This window comes from Chiloscyllium plagiosum, chromosome 17, assembly GCF_004010195.1.
Source record: "Chiloscyllium plagiosum isolate BGI_BamShark_2017 chromosome 17, ASM401019v2, whole genome shotgun sequence".
Lineage (NCBI taxonomy): Eukaryota > Metazoa > Chordata > Chondrichthyes > Orectolobiformes > Hemiscylliidae > Chiloscyllium > Chiloscyllium plagiosum.
The window spans coordinates 58017003-58035502 of record NC_057726.1 but is presented as its reverse complement, the minus strand read 5'-3'; the positions used below and the strand labels follow the sequence as shown (position 1 = coordinate 58035502).

The 18500-nt window shown below is 42.7% G+C and overlaps 2 protein-coding genes across 6 annotated transcripts in view; one reads left to right on the top strand and one right to left on the bottom strand.

The window, feature by feature from the left end:
* Positions 1 to 959, bottom strand: part of tradd (tnfrsf1a-associated via death domain) — a 32976-nt gene extending 32017 nt beyond the window's left edge. The window contains exon 1 of the mRNA XM_043707216.1: positions 887 to 959. The gene's annotated coding sequence lies outside the window, so the exon portion shown is untranslated. The remainder of the gene's footprint in view (positions 1 to 886) is intronic.
* A 79-nt stretch (positions 960 to 1038) lies between these two features.
* Positions 1039 to 18500, top strand: part of fbxl8 (F-box and leucine-rich repeat protein 8) — a 29022-nt gene continuing 11560 nt past the window's right edge. For 2 of the 5 annotated variants that reach the window (XM_043707211.1, XM_043707208.1), the window contains exons 1-2: positions 1039 to 1381; positions 14764 to 14985. The gene's annotated coding sequence lies outside the window, so the exon portion shown is untranslated. Of the gene's footprint in view, positions 1382 to 2559; positions 2579 to 14763; positions 14986 to 18500 lie in introns of those variants that run through there. The other 3 variants (XM_043707207.1, XM_043707210.1, XM_043707215.1) reach the window with 2 other exon arrangements.

Sequence of the window (18500 nt, the reverse complement as noted above, 5' to 3'; positions counted from 1 at the left end):
CATTTTCCAGCCGTCCCTTTACCTGCAAACATCTGTCTCCAATCAGCTTTTGAAAGTTCTTGCCTAATACCGTCAAAATTGGCCTTTCTCCAATTTAGGACTTCAACTTTTAGATCTGGTCTATCCTTTTCCATCACTTTTTTAAAACGAATACTATTATGGCACTGGTCCCAAAGTGCTCCCCCACTGACATCTCAGTCACCTGCCCTGCCTTATTTCCCAAGAGTAGGTCAAGTTTTGCACCTTCTCTAGTAGGTACATCCGCATACTGAATCAGAAAATTGTCTTGTACATATTTAAGAAATTCCACTCCATCTAAACATTTAACACTATGGCAATCCCAGGCTATGTTTGGAAAGTTAAAATCCCCTACCATAACTACCCTATTATTCTTACAGATAGCTGAGATCTCCTTACAAGTTTGTTTCTCAATTTCCCTCTGACTATTGGGGGGTCTATAATACAATCCCAATAAGGTGAGCATCACTTTCTTATTTCTCAGCTCCACCCAAATAACTTCCCTGGATGTATTTCTGGGAATACCCTCCCTCAGCACAGCCGTAACGCTATCCCTTATCAAAAACGCCACTCCCCCTCTTACACAGTATCCACTAAATTAGACAGAAAAGACGAAAGCTCTCCTTCATTGCACCACCCTACCCCGGAGGTAAATACTGGGAACTGGTGACAGTGAAAAGTACAAAAACATCAGGCACATCCCCCTCCCCCAGTGGCTGTCTCGCCATTTTCTAGTCCCTTGCCGTTAGAAGCGAGTGAACGATTTTGCTAAAACCGAGACGAGGAGTCGGTACCGAAGGAACTGGTTGCTAGGTTACCCCACCGCTACCCCCCCCCCAGGTCACCCGGTGACCCCCCGGTTACCTACCGCGAGCTCCTCACTGTCTTCCCAGCGCACTTCCGCCTAACGTCACATTATTTTTGCTCCTGCGCACTTCAGTCACTCTGACAACGTGACTCCCGTTCCGCTTTGTCGTCTAATATTCGTACGAAAGGCTATTTGGAGCTGTCAGTCCCCTTGGCAAGTTCAAAAAGTGGATTGGGGCGATCTTACACTTTGGCATTCAAACTACCTGAGCAGGAAATGGCCTGAGGTTTTTCACCTCGGCGGGTTAACAGATGCAGTCATGGAAGGGCGGTGCAACCACAATGCAAAGCGGCTCTGAAACCGCTCAATGCTTTTCCCCCCCTCCCACCTCTTCCCCAAAGGCCGCCGCGCTGCGTTGTGGGACCGATATTGGGCGCACGCGTAGTGCGGGCTCGGCCTGCGCTCTCGTGCGCCCCTTGCCGGCTTGGAGGTTTCACTTGCGGCGGCCCGCGGCGCTACTGAGGGTCTCTCGCAGCCCCTCACCGGGAGACAGAGGTAAGAAAATGCAAGGGGGCCGTCAAAACAAAAAACATGAATGGATGGATGAATAGGGAGAGAAAGAAACACAGTGAGGCAGACAGGCAAAAAGAGGAGGGAAAGGCGAATGGGCTTTGCACCTTTTCCAAATCCTGCCTGAAGTTCTGAGAAGGCAGACAAGGAGTTGGTTTGCAGAGAAGGGGAGGAGTGAAAATGAAGGAGGAAAGTGGAAGGCAAGAATTTGCATATTTGAAACACTTCATAGAGTCAAAATTGTTCCAGTGCAGCATGGAGGGGTTTCTCATTCTCACAGTGAGTGAGTTACCTTGACAGTGCAGTCAGCAGCCTTTGTCCACAGGAGCAAGCAAGCAAGCCCCTAAACCACAAATTTACACGGATATTTATTTTAATGCAAGCAACTGCGGATGCTGGATATCTAAAATAAAAACAGCAAGTGACGGAACAAATCAGCATCTGCGGAGAGAAGAACAATACAACTCTTCTGGACAGTCGAATGTTTCAGTAGGAGAGAGAGCAGCTCCAGGCAGTGTAGCATGCCATCAGTTCTGCACTTGAGTCTCAGGCTAGGTTACTTAAAGATGGGACTTGATCCAGCACACTTCTAACTTCGAGGCTGAAACGCTTTGTCCCAAGCTGACACGAAATGTAAAAAAAAAGCGGAGAAAAGGAAGTGAGATTTTCTTTTCAGGAAATACCAATGTCAGCACTTGTGGGGTTTATTTGACTGCAGCTATAAACAGTATAATTATTACTGAATCAGACTATTCAGATTCTGGTATAATTTTAATGGTCAGCATTGCAGAGTAAGTTGTGAGTAACTTGGGCTTAAGTTTTTTTTAGTTTCATTGTTCTAAACTTTGTTTCATTAATGTAAATACAGCCCACCACAACCAAATCGAATATAAAATTTCAGGACACACATCTGGTCATTGATATTTTACTGAATTTATTTTCGAAGCCTCAGGCGACTGACTGTGTGGCGTTTGCACATTCTCCCTGTGTCTGCGTGGGTTTCCTCCGGGTGCTCCGATTTCCTCCCACAGTCCAAAAAGGTGCAGGTTACGGGAATTGGCCATGCTAAATTGCCCGAAGTGTTAGGTGAAGGGGTAAATGTAGGGGAATGGGTCTGGGTGGGTTGCGCTTCGGCGGGTCAGTGTGGACTTGTTGGGCCGAAGGGCCTGTTTCCCACACTAAGTAAGTAACCTAATCTTATATGGTGACAGTGTAAAAATCACTGATTGGAATAACTGTATGATGGTAGAAAGATGCCAAGTTTAATGCAATCACGGATATGCATGGCATTGTTAAAAATTCAATCCAGTAATGGTCAAACTGATGGTGAAAGCAGGGATTTAGTCACTTCCAAATGTAAGAAGCCTTGCTCACAATCCAACTCAGTCCCAAACAGTGAGACAACTTGTACTATGAACCAGGCAGAGAGATAGTGATACACTTCTTTTCCAAGGGGTTTGCTTGTCTACAGACAGCACGCTAAGCAATTTCACCAGCTTTAGAAAAACCTTTTTTAAAAAAAAGTGGAGAGGTAACTACAAATCAGTCAATGTTAATTGTGGGAAAACTGAGAGATCACGGTCAATAAAATGAGCTCTCACTTGGGATAGCATAGATTGTTAAAGCATGCATTGTTTAAAGGCAAGCTGTGTCTGATTAATCTGATTGACTTGCTTCATTGAATAGCAAAGAAGATTGGAGGGAATGTCATGGGTTTATGTAAAAGCTAGCAAAAAACACATCAGACTTATTAAGAAATTAGAAGCATACAAAATGAAAGAAACTTGTGTTTTTTTTATTTCATTAACGGGAGATTGATATTGTACAATTTTGGGCAATCCAATTTTGGAAGGATGTCCTGATTGTGGTGACAGTACAAATGAGATTTCCCTGGATAATACAGGGATTAGAACCTTTAGTTACATCGAGCTTGCAAAAGCTGGAAGTGGTCTTGCAGCAAGAAAGGTTGAGGGGAAACCTACAAGAGTTATTCAATATCATGAGGCATTTTAACAGACAAAAATATGGCGAAACTTTTTTTTGACCATTGTGTTGCAAGCCAGAGGTTATATGTTAAAAAAATTGATAAAAATACGAAGGACAATTTGGAATAGTATTTTTGGATTGTAAGGATCTGGACTGTAGTAACGGAGAGACATGAATTTCTGTTGGGAATTTTAAGAGACAACTGGGCAAGTACTTGAAAAGGATCAATTTGCAGGATTATGTGGAGAAGCTGAGCTTTGAGCCCAATTTGAACTGTTCTATCAGAGTTAGAATAGGCACAATGGGCTCAATGGTCACTTTCCGTGCTTTAAAATTCATTTTGCTTCAATTCTATTCGTGATACCTGACCTGTATGTTCACTTGAACGTTCCTGCTGGACAAACTGCACTACTGCAGCTTGTTTCCATCTGAGTTGCATGTAGATTTTGTGCGAAATTATCAACTGTTATTTCACTTAGTGAAAACAGTTTCCTTTATATCTCTTTGAAAACATTAATTCCTTCAATGGAGAAAGGAGATTAGTGTCCTAATCCAGAAAGTCAGATGATGAAGGATACAACTGGAACCAGTCTTTGTTTCTCAACTTTATTTACAAAGTCACACATTACACATGTCCACCTCCTAACCTAGCCACTACAATTTTAATCTTCTATTCACTAAAATAAATATATATCTGGGGTAGATAAGACTTGAGCTTAGAGACTCTGGCTCAGAAGGTTTTCTAAAAAAAAGGATTTTAATCTACTAATGCTGTTTTTGAAATTTCAACAATAATGAATATCCTCACACAATAAGGCTTGTCCTGATATAAAATACAAGAGCCTGAATTGCAATAGGTCCTGCATGATTTGAGCATAGAGCCTCCTGATGTAGAATTAGGTATGTTACCGCTGAGCCTGTTGTTGCACTTAATTGCAGCACAACTGTATGGCAAGTTAATGCCCTAGCATTTGCAAGCAATTGAGATATCCTTTTCTCTGATTAAACAAAAATTACTGTTTCCAGTTGCAGTCAAATTTTCAAAACAAATTAAAAGACCTACATATTCTTTTCAGAGCACGACATTGTGAGATGCCCCTTCTTTGTGTAAAAGAATCTGCTGATCACTTGCATCAATTCATTTAATTTTGCATATCTTTGTGCTCTCCAGCGTATTTTTCAGACTAGCAAGGTACACCTGCAATCTGTTATCTCTCTCAGTTTGTGTATGTTATCCAATAATGACTTATTACCTCCAAAACATTCAATGGACTCCTGACTATTTTCAGTATAGCCATGTAGTGAATCTCACTTAAAATATTTGACAAGTAGAATTCTTTTTCTGATACCTCCACAAAAGCTATTGTTTCAGCAGCCACTGTACTTTTAACAACTTTTTTTTCATTTTCTTAACTTACCTAACTAAGGGGCAATAATTCCTGTTTTCACCGAAATGAGATAATAAGAATCTAGCTGCTCTAGAAGATTAATATCTATCTGAAAGTGAGTGACTTTATGTTCTACCCTTACAAGCTTCTCTACTTGACAGCTTTTCCTTCTTAAGACTTCATTCTAATATATCAAATTTAACGTGGTCCAGTCTACAAGCAGTTCAACTGACCAATTAATCTTTGCAATTTCTCTGACCTTTTATTTTAGATATAACGTCATCTTTCTGTGATGTGGCAACATTATCAACCAGGACTAGAGTAACATACTGTATAAATGGAATTGTTGATTTAAAGTTTCAGTAAGTCCCCACTTTAAATTGTTGTTTGCTTTAACATTGTGGGTCTAACAGTGCTGGCCTGCATTCTGAACATTACTGCCTCTGCAGTAATGTTGTTCCACCTTGTGTAGTATCGTGTGAACTGTTTGGTGCTATCTTAGAGTGAGCGTGAGGAGAGACGTTTGAGGTATCAGCTACTCTTCCTGAAAACTGCAGCACAAGACACTATGTCGAAATGCTATATTGACTGTGTATTGTTTTCAGGAATAAAGCTGAAACTTGTAGACTGCTCACTTTTAATGAAGGTCTATTTCCTGACCCTGAAATCCTTATTTTAGAGCCTCAGTTTTGATGGTGTGGAGATTTGTATCGGATGAAGCAGAGAGGCCACTTAAAGTCGGTGGGAGAGGCATTTGCTGCATTAAAAATGGTTTATTTAGCTCAAGGGCTGTGGGTGAAAGATATAGTGTACAATACTTATCCTTCAGGAACCTGAATTTATAATCTTCTGATTAATTCTGAGCCCTGAGTGTGGCCTTGTTCAGCTTTGCATCGGTTGGAGACAGAGAAGCCATTGGAAAGCTGTCTAAGATTCTTCCAAGTTTGTGACTTAGTGTTCCTGTTTGCTCTTAAACATGAATCAAAAACAGCTGGCAAGTGATGGTAATCAATTAGGTACTATGGAAAAAAAGAAAACGATCACATTGGAAATGAAATTAGAGGTTTTACGATGGCTTGAGGCTGGAGAATGAGCAGTCACGATCGGCAGAGCACTTGGGCTGCCCCCTACGTCATTGAGAACCATTCATAGTAATGCTGACAAAATCAAACACAGTGCACAAAGTGTTACACCTGTAAGTGCCAGCAGGATATGTTGGACCAGAAGCAGCGTCATGGAGAGCATGGAAAGACACTGGTAAGTCTGGATAAAAGACCAAAACCAGTGCAAGGTGTCTCTTAGTTTGATGGTCATCCAGGCAAAAGCCAGAAGCCTATGACGACTTGCAGAATGGGCAAGGTGCGGGTTCACAGTTGGAAAGTTTCACTGCTAGTCAAGGTTGTATCGAGCGCTTCGAGACATTCCTGTTTACATAACATTAAAGTGAGCGGTGAAGTAGCTATTACTAGTCCTGAAGGGGCTGATGTATTCCCTGCCCCTTTAATAATAATTTTTGAAGAAGATGGTTACTCATCGAAACAAGCCTTCACCACTGATGGAACAGGACTTTACCGGGGGCATGTGCCACAGAGAACGTACATCTCCAAAAAGGAGAAGACTGAGTCTGCCAGCAACCACGGAGGATCTCGCGACGCTGTCCCTGAAATTCAGCATGCAGTCATGACTTCAGCAAGGGAAATGGGCTTTGATAAAGTCAAGGAGGCTGAGTGGGTGGAATTACAGGTGTTCCATGGAGAGGAATTGACTAATAAAAATGTAATTCAACTAAAGAGTCAACAAACTAGAGGAGGAGATTGCACTGAAACAGTGCCCCCTCTGGTTCTGTTAGCAACACAATTATCAGAGGCTTTCCAGGTCATTGAAGAGGCATTGGAAATCTTCACTGAGGGTGACCCAAACAGGGAACGCAGCGCCAAAGTGAACAGGGCAATCAATGAGCATGTTAACTACTACAGAGAGATCTACCGGCAAAAGAAAATGAAAACTATCCAAGAGTCCTTGGATAAATTTCTCAAGGTTGTCAACAACCCTGGCTCTTCATCTCACTATTTCCACCAACACTGTCTGTTCAACCAACTCTTGCTCAACTCCAAACCAAAATCAGAGCATCTTCATTTATTGAACTTCTATCTGCAGAGGGTGCCAGTATCTGTGAAAGAAAGTGGACCTTTCACAAAACATATGAACACAAGGATTAGAAAGAGCATTAGGCTATTTAATTACCTGAGCCTGCACCATCAAATGATGCTGATCTGATTGTCTCAACTTCACTTTCCTGTCTGCTGCACATGACCCTTGACTTCCCAGTTGATCCAAGTTGAATATAATAATCTTGAATACCTTCAATGGTGTACCCTCTGCCGTTCCCTCAGGAAAAGAATTACCCTTGAGATAAAGATTACTCCACATCTTGAACTTAAAAGCAAGACCACTTTTTTTTTTTAGAACTGTCATTTAATTCTAGACTCCCACACGGGTTGGAGATGACCTCTCAGGATCTACTTTGTCAAGTCAAAGAGCCACAGAGATGTACAGCATGGAAACAGCCCCTTCAGTCCAAACAGTCCAGGCCAAACAGATATCCTAAATTAATCTAGTCCCATTTGCCAGCAACCAGCCCATATCCCTCCAAACCCTTCCTATTCATATACTCATCCAAATGCCTCTTAAATGTTGCAATTGTACCAGCCTCCACCACTTCCTCTGCCAGCTCATTCCATACATGTACCACCCTCTGTGTGAAAACATTGCCCGTTAGGTCTCTTTTATATTTTTCCCCTCTCAGCTAAACCTATGCCCTCTAGTTCTGGATTACTCCACTCCAGGGAAAAGGTTTTGTCTATTTATTCTAACATGCCTCTCATGATTTTATAACTCTCTTTAAGGTTATCTCTCAGCCTCTGACATTCCAGGGGAAATAGCCCCAGCCTGTTCAACCTTAAATTGCAGATGTTCCATGGAGTGGAATTGACTAATGAAGATTTAATTTAATTCAAGCAAAGCTCAAATCCTCCAACCTATGCAACGTCCTTGTAAATCTTAGCTGAACCCTTTCAAGTTTCACAACATCCTTCTGATAAGAAGGAGAACAGAATTGCATGCAATATTCCAAAAATGGCCTAACCAATGTCCTGTACAGCTGCAACATGACCTCCCAACTCCTGTACTCAATACTCTGACCAATAAAGGAAAGCATACTAAACCCCTTCTTCACTATCCTATCTACCTGCGACTCTATTTTCAAGGAATTGTGAACCTGCACTCCAAGGTCTCTTTGTTCGGCAACACTCCCTAGAACCTTACCATAAAGTGTATAAGTCCTGCTAAGATTTGCTTTCCCAAAATGCAGCACCTCGCATTTATGTAAATTAACCTCCATCTGCCACTTCTCAGCCCATTGGCCCATCTGATCAAGATCCCGTTGTAATCAGAGATAACCTTCTTCACTGTCCACTATACCTCCAATTTTGGCATCATCTACAAACTTACTAACTATACTTCTTATGCTGACATACAAATCATTTATATAAATGATGAAAAATAATAGACCCAGCACTGATCCTTATGGCACTCCACTGGTCACAGGCCTCCAGTCTGAAAAACAACCCTCCACCATCACCCTCTGTCTTCTACCTTTGAGCCAGTTCTGTATCCAAATGGCTAGTTCTCCCTGTATTCCATGAGATCTAACCTTGCTAATCAGTCTACCATGAGGAAACTTATCGAACGCCTTACTGATAGATCACATCTACCACTCTACCCTTCTCAATCCTCTTTGTTACTTCTTCAAAAAACTCAATCAGGTTTGTGAGACATGATGTCCCACACACAAAGCCATGTTGACTATCCCTATCAGTCCTTGCCTTTACAAATGCATGTGCATCTTGTTCCTCAGGATTCCCCCCAACAACTTGCCCACCACCTACATCAGGCTCACTGGTATAGAGATCCCTGGCTTGTCGTGATCACCTTTCCTAAATAGTGGTACCACGTTAGCCAACCTCCAGTCTTCTGGCACCTCACCTGTGACTATCGATGATACAAATATCTTTGCAAGCGGCCTCGCAATCACTTCCCTAGCTTCTCACAGGGTTCTAGGGTACACCTGATCATGTCCTGGGGATTTATCCACTTCTATGCATTTCAAGACATCCAGCACTTCCTCCTCTGTAATAAGGACATATTTCAAGATGTCACCATCTATTTCCCTTATCTTCCATGACCTTTTTACCACAGTAAACACTGATGCAAAATACTCATCTCCCCCATCTCCTGTGGCTCCACACAAAGGCCGCCTTGCTGATCTTTGAGGGGCCCTATTCTCTCCCTAGTTACCCTTTTGTCGTTAATTAATTTGTAAAAACCCATTGGATTCTCCTTAATTCTATTTGCCAAAGCTATCTCATGTCCCCTTTTTGGCCTTCTGATTTCTCTCTTAAGTATCCTCATACTGCCTTTATACTCTTCCAAGGATTCACTTGATTTATCCTGTCTATACCTTACATATGCTTTCTTCTTTTTCTTAACCAAACCCTCAATTTCTTTAGTCATCCAGCATTCCCTACACCTACCAGCCTTTCCTTTCACCCTGACAGGAATATACTGTCTCTGACTCTCGTTATCTCAGTTCTGAAGGCTTCCCATTTTCTAGCCGTCCCTTTACCTGCGAACATCTGCCCCCAATCAGCTTTTGAAAGTTCTTGCCTAATACTGTCAAAATTGGCCTTTCTCCAATTTAGAACAACAACTTTTAGATCTGGTCTATCCTTTTCTACCACTATTTTAAAACTAATAAAATTAGGTTGCTGGCCCCAAGGTGCTCCCCCACTGACATCTCAGTCACCTGCCCTGCCTTATTTCCCAAGCGTAGTGTAGGTTTTGCACCTTCTCTAGTAGGTACATCCATATACTGAATCAGAAAATGTTCTTGTACACACTTAACAAATTCCTCTCCATCTAAACCCTTAACACTATGGCAGTCCCAGTCTATGTTTGGAAAGTTAAAATCCCCTACCATAACCACCCTATTATTGTTACAGGTAACTGAGATCTCCTTACAAATTTGTTTCTCAATTTCCCTCTGACTATTAGGTGATCACCAATAAGGTGATCATCCCTTTCTTATTTCTCAGTTCCACTCAAATAACTTGCCTGGATGTATTTCCAGGAGTATCGTCCCTCTGTACAGTTGTAATGCTATCCCTTATCACAAATGCCACTCTCCCTCCTCTCTTGCCTCCCTTTTTCTCCTTCCTGTTACATTTGTATCCTGGAGCATTAAGCTGCCAGTCCTGTCCATCCTTGAGCCATGTTTCTGTAATTGCTATGATGTCCCAGTCCCACGTTCTTAACCATGCCCTGAGTTCATCTGCCTTCCCTGTTAGGCCTCTTACATTGAAATAAATGCAGTTTCATTTATCAGTCCTATCTTGTCCTCTGCTTTGTCTCTGCCTGCCCTGATTGACTCGCTTCTTTTCTCATCTGTACCAATCTCAGATTGACCTCTTTCCTCACTATTTCCCACAAGGATCGGTGCTGGGTCCTCTACTTTTTGTCATTTATATAAAATGATTTGGATGTGAGCATAAGAGGTACAGTTAGTGAGTTTGCAGATAACACCAAAATTGGAGGTGTAGTGGACAGCGAAGAAGGTTACCTCAGATTACAGTAGGAACTTGATCAGTTCCTACTGATCAAGCCAATGGGCTGAGAAGTGGCAGATGGAGTTTAATTCAGATAAATGTGAGGTGCTGCATTTTGGGAAAGTAAATCTTAGCAGGACTTACATACTTATTGGTAAGGTCCTAGGGAGTGTTGCTGAAAAAAGAGACCTAGGAGTGCAGGTTCATATTTCCTTGAAAGTGGAGTCGTAGGTAGATAGGATAGTGAAGGCGGCGTTTGGTATGCTTTCGTTTATTGGTCAGAGTATTGAGTACAGGAGTTGGGAGGTCATGTTGCGGCTGTACAGGACATTGGTTAGGCCACTGTTGGAATATTGTGTGCAATTCTGTTCTCCTTCCTATCGGAAAGGGAGTCCAGAACTAGAGGGCATAGGTTTAGGGTGAGAGGGGAAAGATATAAAAGAGACCTAAGGGGCAATGTTTTCATGCAGAGGGTGGTAAGTGTATGGAATGAGCTGCCAGAGGAAGTGGTGGAGGTTGGTACAATTGCAACATTTAAGAGGCATTTGGATGGGTATATGAATAGGAAGGGTTTGGAGGGAGTATGGTTTGGGTGCTGGCAGGTGGGACTATATTGAGTTGGGATATCTGGTCGGTGTGGACGGGTTGGACCGAAGGGTCTGTTTCCATGCTGTACATCTCTATGACTCTAATTCTAAACCTGTGTATTTGCAAGTCTCACAGCTTGACACCCGCATTTTAAAGTCTATTTGAATCAGTACAAAAGATAAGGCTGATGCATTTGCAACAGTCTTCAACCGAAAGTGCCCAGTAAATGATCTGTTTTGGCTTGATGCAGAGATCTCCAGCTTCACAGTTGCCAGTCATCAGCCAATTTGATTCACTCCATGTGATACCAGCAAAGTCTGTGGTCCTTGACAACAATAACACTGAAGACTTGTGCTCGAGAACGTGCCATACCTTTAGTCAAGTTGTTCCATGACTTGGCACCTATCTGATCCATGAAGAAAAATGCCCAGGTATATCCTGTACACAAAAGGCAGGCCAAATCCAACCCGGTCAATTGCTGCCCTATCAGTCTACTGTTGATCATTAATGAAGTGATGGAAGGTGTCATCAACAATGCTATCAAGCAGCACTTGCTTAGCAATAATCTGCTCAGCTCCTGCTTTCATTACAGCCTTGGCTCAAACATGGATGAAGAACTGAATTCCAGAGGTGAGATGAAAGTTGACTGCCTTGACCAAGTGTGGCATCAAGGAGCTCTAACAAAACTGGAGTCAATGAGAATCAGGAGAAAACTCTCCAATGGTTGGAGTCAAATCTAATGCAAAGGAAGGTGATTGTGGTCGTTGGGAGTCAGACATCTCAGCTCCAGGACACCTCTGCAGAAGTGCTTCAGGGCAGTATCCTGGGCCCAAAAATCTTCAGCTGCTTCATCGATGACCTGTCAATCATAAGATGCAAAGTTTGCTAATGATTGCACAATTAACAGCACTATTTGTGACTCCTCAGATGTTGAAGCAGTGATGTCCAAATGCAATAAAACCTAGATAATACACAATGTTTGGCTGATAAATAACTAATAACATTTGCACCACACAACTGCCAGGCAATGGCCATCTCCAGCAAGAGAGAATCTAACTGTCACCCTTTGATTTCAATGGCATTACCATCACAGAATCCCCTACGTCAACATAGTGGAAACACGAGCAGTTCAGAGGCTCAGGATCCTGCAGCAAGTAATTCACCTGACTCCCCAAAGCCTGTCCACCATCTACAAGGCACAAGTCAGGAGTGTGATGGAATTCTCTCCACTTGCCTCAATCAGTGCAGTTCCAACAGCACTCAAGCCTGATACTATCCAGGGCAAAGCAGCCACTTGATTGGCATCTCACCCAAAAACTTTCACTCCCTCCACCACCGACACTCAGCAGCAGTGTGTACAAGCTGCAAGTTGCACTGCGACAATTTACCAAGACTACTTTGAACACCAACTTCTAAAACCATGACCACAACTAGCTGAGCGGATATGGGCAGCAGATACACAAGAGTACAACCTCATGCAAGTTCGTCTCCAGATGACACACTATCCTGACTAGGAAATATATTGATGTCCCTTTAGTGTCGCTAGGTTAAAATCCTGGAGTTCTTTGCCTAAGGCCATTGTGGATCTACCTACATCAAGCAGTGATTCAAGATGTAGGTAGATCCACCACCTTCTAAAGGCCAGCTAAGAATCAGCTGTAAATGTTGGTGCAGCCAGCGTGGCCACATCTTGTCAATGAATATTTTATAACCTTTCTCAAATTCTGCAATCCCATCTAAAAACCAATCACCTGCGTCATGAAGATGCCAACAAGAAAAGATGGAAACATTCCAGAACTTTCCAATCTTCTGACTTTCTCCAGGCTCTATTTTTACTTTAGATTTGCAGCAACCACAGTATTTTGCTGTTGCATGAAGAAAGTAGCTGAAATGGTTTGTCTTTTGTTTTTGCATGTTGCCAAAGTAAAATTTGTTTTTAGCAAAACGCAGTCTAGATTCAGCGAAACAGAGGTAACCGAAACATATCACAACCTGAAAGTACTATTCAGGCCAGTGATGCATTTTTTTTTAATGTAGAATCCCTACAGTGTGGAAACAGGCCGTTTGGCCCCACAAGTCCACACCAACCCTTCAAAGTGTAACCCATCCAGACCCATTCCCCTACCCTATTATCCTATATTTACCCCTGAGTAATGTGCCTAACCTACACATCCCTGAATACGATGGGCAATTTAGCCTGGCCAATTCACCTAACCCTGCACATCTTTTTGGACTGTGGGAGGAAACCCGGTGCACCCGGAGGCAACCCACACAGACACTGGGAGAATGTGCAAACTTCACACAGACAATCGCCCAAGGCTGGAATCGAACCCGGTCCCTGGTGCTGTGAGGCAGCAGTGCTAACCACTGAGCCACTGTGCCAGCCTAAATTGTTTCACTTCCATGGTTTTCCTCTTGTATCTGTTGCTTCTTTGAATTGTTTCAGCATCACTTCCCTCTGAAAAATATCATCCTGTAGAATTGGAACTCTCACGTTGACTGATCTACACTGCCGTGACCAAGGGATCCGAAACAACCGAAGATTTACATTTCCTTTTCCCACTGTGGGAGAGTCCACTCTAACATCCAAATCATTGAGCCATTCATCAAAGCTCCTGCTGAACTTGCTTTTGCCCCGAAAGTGTCAATTACAAGCCTTTTTCATTGCAAATAGTTAGCCTTCTTGTGGTACCTCATTAAACTCCAAGTGATCTTTAATTCCAGCAAGTCCTCACTTTTAGTTATTCTGCTGCATGTCATTTTGCTTTCACATTGCTTTACTTCTAAGGCCTCTTTTCTCAAATTGTATTAGCATTTCCAGTCTCATTTTCTGAAGTTACTTTCCCTCTGTCCCCGCTTTACCTCCTTCCTTCTGATCTTAACCTGGGCTGCTCCCTTCCTCATTGTAGCTGTTCCTTTTTCCTGACTGCCATTCTGAACTCATACTGAGGGGCACGGTCTTGTGGTGGAAATTCATCAGTGCAAGGAAATTGCACCTCCCTGCATTGACCAACTTCTGTCATTAGATCTTGGTCAATCTAAACAAAATTATATTAGTTGCCTGGTTTTAAATTCTTTCAATAACAAAAGGTAATTTCATTGCCAACTAGTTGTTCCAGATGGGTCTCCCAAAGTTTGCCTCAATCTCTAATCAGGTTACCATTGTAGCCATCTTTGGCCCTTTCTAAAACTATTTGAGTCCATAGTGGTCTCTGGCATAACAATCAGATGAAGGAAGTTAAAATTCAATCGTCAGTATTTACCACTATTGAAAGCAGGTATAGCGTTTCTCTAGCAAAAGTCATTTCAACACCCACTATTAGTGTTTGTTTACTCTCCTGTCTTTGCCTCATTCTGCCTGTCTGTGACCACACTCCTAGTCATCATCCTGAACTTTCAATTAATAGTTAAAATGACCATTTGCTTTTCCTGAATATTCCACATTATCGTCTCGCTCCATCCATTCAAACTCTCTGGTCTACATGTTAGCCAAGTAGCTATCTGGTAATAAGCCTTTGGGTGTGTGAGCTGTATCACCTGCATCAAGTACTCTCACATTGCTGCAATCTAAATAGTCTTCCTCAGGACCCCAATTGAATAACACAAGAGCACTTGCTGTACAAATCATCTTGTTTTGCTTCTAGTGAGTGGCTCAGATTGAAAGATTTGGTACTTCATTCTGATTAATTGCAAGGAATGAATCTTAACAGTTTGATTGTCATAATGATTAATGTCTTACTAGGGCTTCTGCTCTTCATGATCCCTTATGGGAGAGTCAAGTTTTTGAGAGGAGTCTCAACGCTGCCTGAAATAGGATGAACCTGTCAGCAGCCAGGACTGGCATGGGTCTGGATGGGCTCAGACCACAATCTGCTTTCATTGGCATGATAGAACCTTACTGAATCTCCCTGGACAAAATTCACCGAGCCATTGCATAAGCTCAAACGAACAGCTTGCAGATTTGGTTGGTATCTCAGCTGAGGTGTGCATGTTCGACAGAGACTTAATTGTGCAAAGTGTATGCTTACTTTTCCAGCAAACCTGGGGTGAAGCAGGGCTCCCAGGAGACCTTAGTGTTGTCAAGATCGTCTCAGTCTTCTGGATTACCTGCAGTTGCAGAAACCTTTGTCAGAATCCCATTGTGGATTCAGAGCATTTATAAGGCATGACAGATCTGATCTTTACCGTTCTGTAGATCCCGCAGTAATGAGGGAGGACTTTGTAGAAAGGTCTTAAAATTAGACAGAGCTTAGAAATTAAAAAAAACGGGGTTATTACCTTGCAGGAATTATATAGCAGGACTGCTAGCAGTCAGGAGAAAGTGAGGACTGCAGATGCTGGAGATCAGCGGCTTTTGGCCAAAACGTCGAGTCTCCTGCTCCTCTGATGCTTCCTGACCTGCTGTGCTTTTCCAGCATCACACTTTTCAACTCCCAGCAGTCAGAGGAATTTACAGAATTCCTAAGGAAATCACAAAGGTGTGAGAGGAACAGGGTTATAGTTGAAGGGGACTTCAGTGTTTCTCACGTTAATTGTGATTGCCTTAGTCTGAAAGGATCAGATGGGAAGGAGTTTTTAAAATGCTTGCGGGAGGTATTTTTTTGTGCCAGTGTGCAGATAGTCCCACCAGAACTGTAGCACTAGACCTAATCCTGGGGAATGAACCCGGTCAAATGGTTAACATATCAGTGGGCGAACATTTTGTGTCAAAGTTGAGGGAAGACAGATTTTAGTATCATTAGACAGGGTCTGGCAAATATAGACCGGAAGCAGCTACTCTCATTTAAGTCTTATTTGTAAAGTGGGAGACTTTTAAAAATAATATGGTGAGAGTACAGGGCCAGTGTATTCCTTTGAGTGAAGGACAAGTGGGAGGCAAGGGAGAGATTGCTGGGGTCTTGGCAGAGATATTTAGTACCTTGCTGGAGGATAGCTAATCTGGTTCATTTGTTCAAGAAGGGCAGCAGTATTAGACTAGGTAATTACAAACCATTTAGTCTGACATAACCAGTAGGGAAATCATTAGAAAAACTATAAAGAATGGGATGAATCAGTATTTGGAAAGGGAGGCATTGATCAGCGATTAATCAGTTTGGATTTTTTAGAGGAAGATCTGGTCTGACTAATTGAGTTTTTTTTGAAAAGGTGACTAAATATGTTGATGAAGGTAGTGCAGTTGATGTGGTTTTCATGGACTTCAGTAAGGCCTGTGACAAGGTCCCATGTGTAGGGTTGGAACAGACGTTAAGATCCCATGGGATCCAAGGTAAGTTGACCAATTGGATCAAACATTGGCCTAGCAGTAGGAGGCAAAAGTGATGATGGAGGGCTTATTTTGTAATTGAATGACTAGCATTGTACCACATGGCTTGGTACTGCGACCTTTGCTGTTTGTTTTTACATTAACAACTGGGATGTGAATGGTGAAGGTATAATTAGTAAGTTTGCAAATTATGTGAAAATTAGTGATGTTGTTGTTAATGAGGAAGATGGTCTCAGGCTAGCATCTGACATTGATCAGCTGGTAAATTGGGCAGAGCAATGGCAGATGAAGTTTAATTCTGACAGGTGCATGATGTGGAATTTTTGGAGGTCTAATGGAAGGACATAGACAATGAATGGTAGGTCCTATGGACTGAGGAACAAAGGGCCCATTGTGTGCAGGTCCATAGATCCCTGAAGGTGTCACACAGGTAGACAGGATGGTGAAGAAGGCATATGGAATGCTTTCGTTTATTAGGTGGGACGTAGAATATAGGAGCAAGGAAATCTTGTTACAACTTCATAAAATGTTAGTTAGGGCACAGTTGGAATACTGTGTGCAGTTCTGATTACCACCCTGTCAGAAGGACATGATGGCACTGGAGAGCATGTAGAGGAGATTTATCTGAATGTTGCTTGGGATGAAAAGTCTCAGTTATGAGGAGAAACTGGATAGGCTGGGTTTGTTTTCCTTGGAGCAGAGGAGGCTGGGGTGGGGGTGTTTGGGCACCGGGGTGGGGGGCCGGTGGGCGGGCAGGTCTGTTTGAAGTAAACAAACTTACAGCGTAGGTCAGTGAATCTCTTTCCCATGGCAGACTAGAGGGTGTAAGTTTAAGGTGAGCAGCAAGTGGTTTAGGGAAGATATGAGAAAGAACTTTTCCCCAGATGTTGGTAGATACATGGACTGCACTACCTGAGAGGATACTGGAAGCGTACTCTCACAAAGCTAAGAAACGCCTGGATGAATATTTAAAATGCCAGGGCATAGTAGATTGTGGACCAAGTGCAGGTAAAGAAAATGGCATTAGTGTAGTTTGGTGTTTGTTGATTGGCGTAGACATGGTGGGTGGCCTGAAGGGCCTAGTTCTATGCTCAGTGACTCTCCTGGACCTCATGGAGTTACAGAAATGCCAGGAGCAAAACTAAGCTGTCTTCATTAGACTGTCAAAGGCCTTCAATTCAGTCCATTGTGAAAGTCTCTGGGAGCAATGGCCATGGACATGCATCAAGATTGTGCAGTTTTTTAACATGATATGACTGCCATTGTCCTCTGTGACAGACTGGAGTCTGATGCCTTTCCCATCGATGTGTTCTTGAACTCACCGCCTTCTCCATCTTCCTATCCCTACCATGGTCAAGGATGCCCTCTCCCCCAGCGTCTGAACTAAACACAAACTTGATGGGATTATTTTCAAGCTCTCAAAGGCTGAAAGTGAAAATGGAAATCTTGCAGACAAAGACCTCCAGTATGCAGCTTTCTGTTATATCTTAATGTGCACGCAGGAAACCTCTGGGCCAGTCTTCAATTGGTCAAGGTCCCAAAATGAGCCCTACAGTTGAATCAGAATGGCAAGAAGACAAAATCAGGGCGTGCTCCTAATCCACCTAGAGTAATCACTGAGGATCACTGGCAGCAACCAGTTGATCACTTCTGCTCACTCAGTAGCCATGTGTCCTAGTCAGCAACCATCAGCACGGACATCCTACACAGAATACATTGTCCACTTTGGGACACTGCTCAAATATGTCTACACTGACCAGTAGCTGTAGACCGATTCGAAGTCCTTCCGGCACTCCTGTACGACTGCCAAACTTGAGTGATATGTTGCCAATGCCTGAGAAAGCTCTAGCCATACACTTAGCTGTCCTCGGACGATCATGCACAATATTCTCAAAGCACTTGAAGAAGGTTGGCTTTGACCTCTGTGCTGGAAAGGCATGCCCGGGAGGGTGAGACCTGCTTGACAAAGCAGCAGTAAGTTTTCAAAGAGGGTGAATAATGGAGACTGAAGATGCAAGAGCCAAAAGAAAATTCAAGAAAGGCACACAATCCCTCATTTACTGTGGACTGACCAACAACCGAGCAATTACATATTTTAAAATTATTTTTGTAACTTGCGCTAACTGCACCATTTTCTCTTACATCTGTCTCTCTGTCTGTCTGACTCTGTCTGTCTGTCTGACTCTGTCTGTCTGTCTGTCTGTCTGTCTGACTCT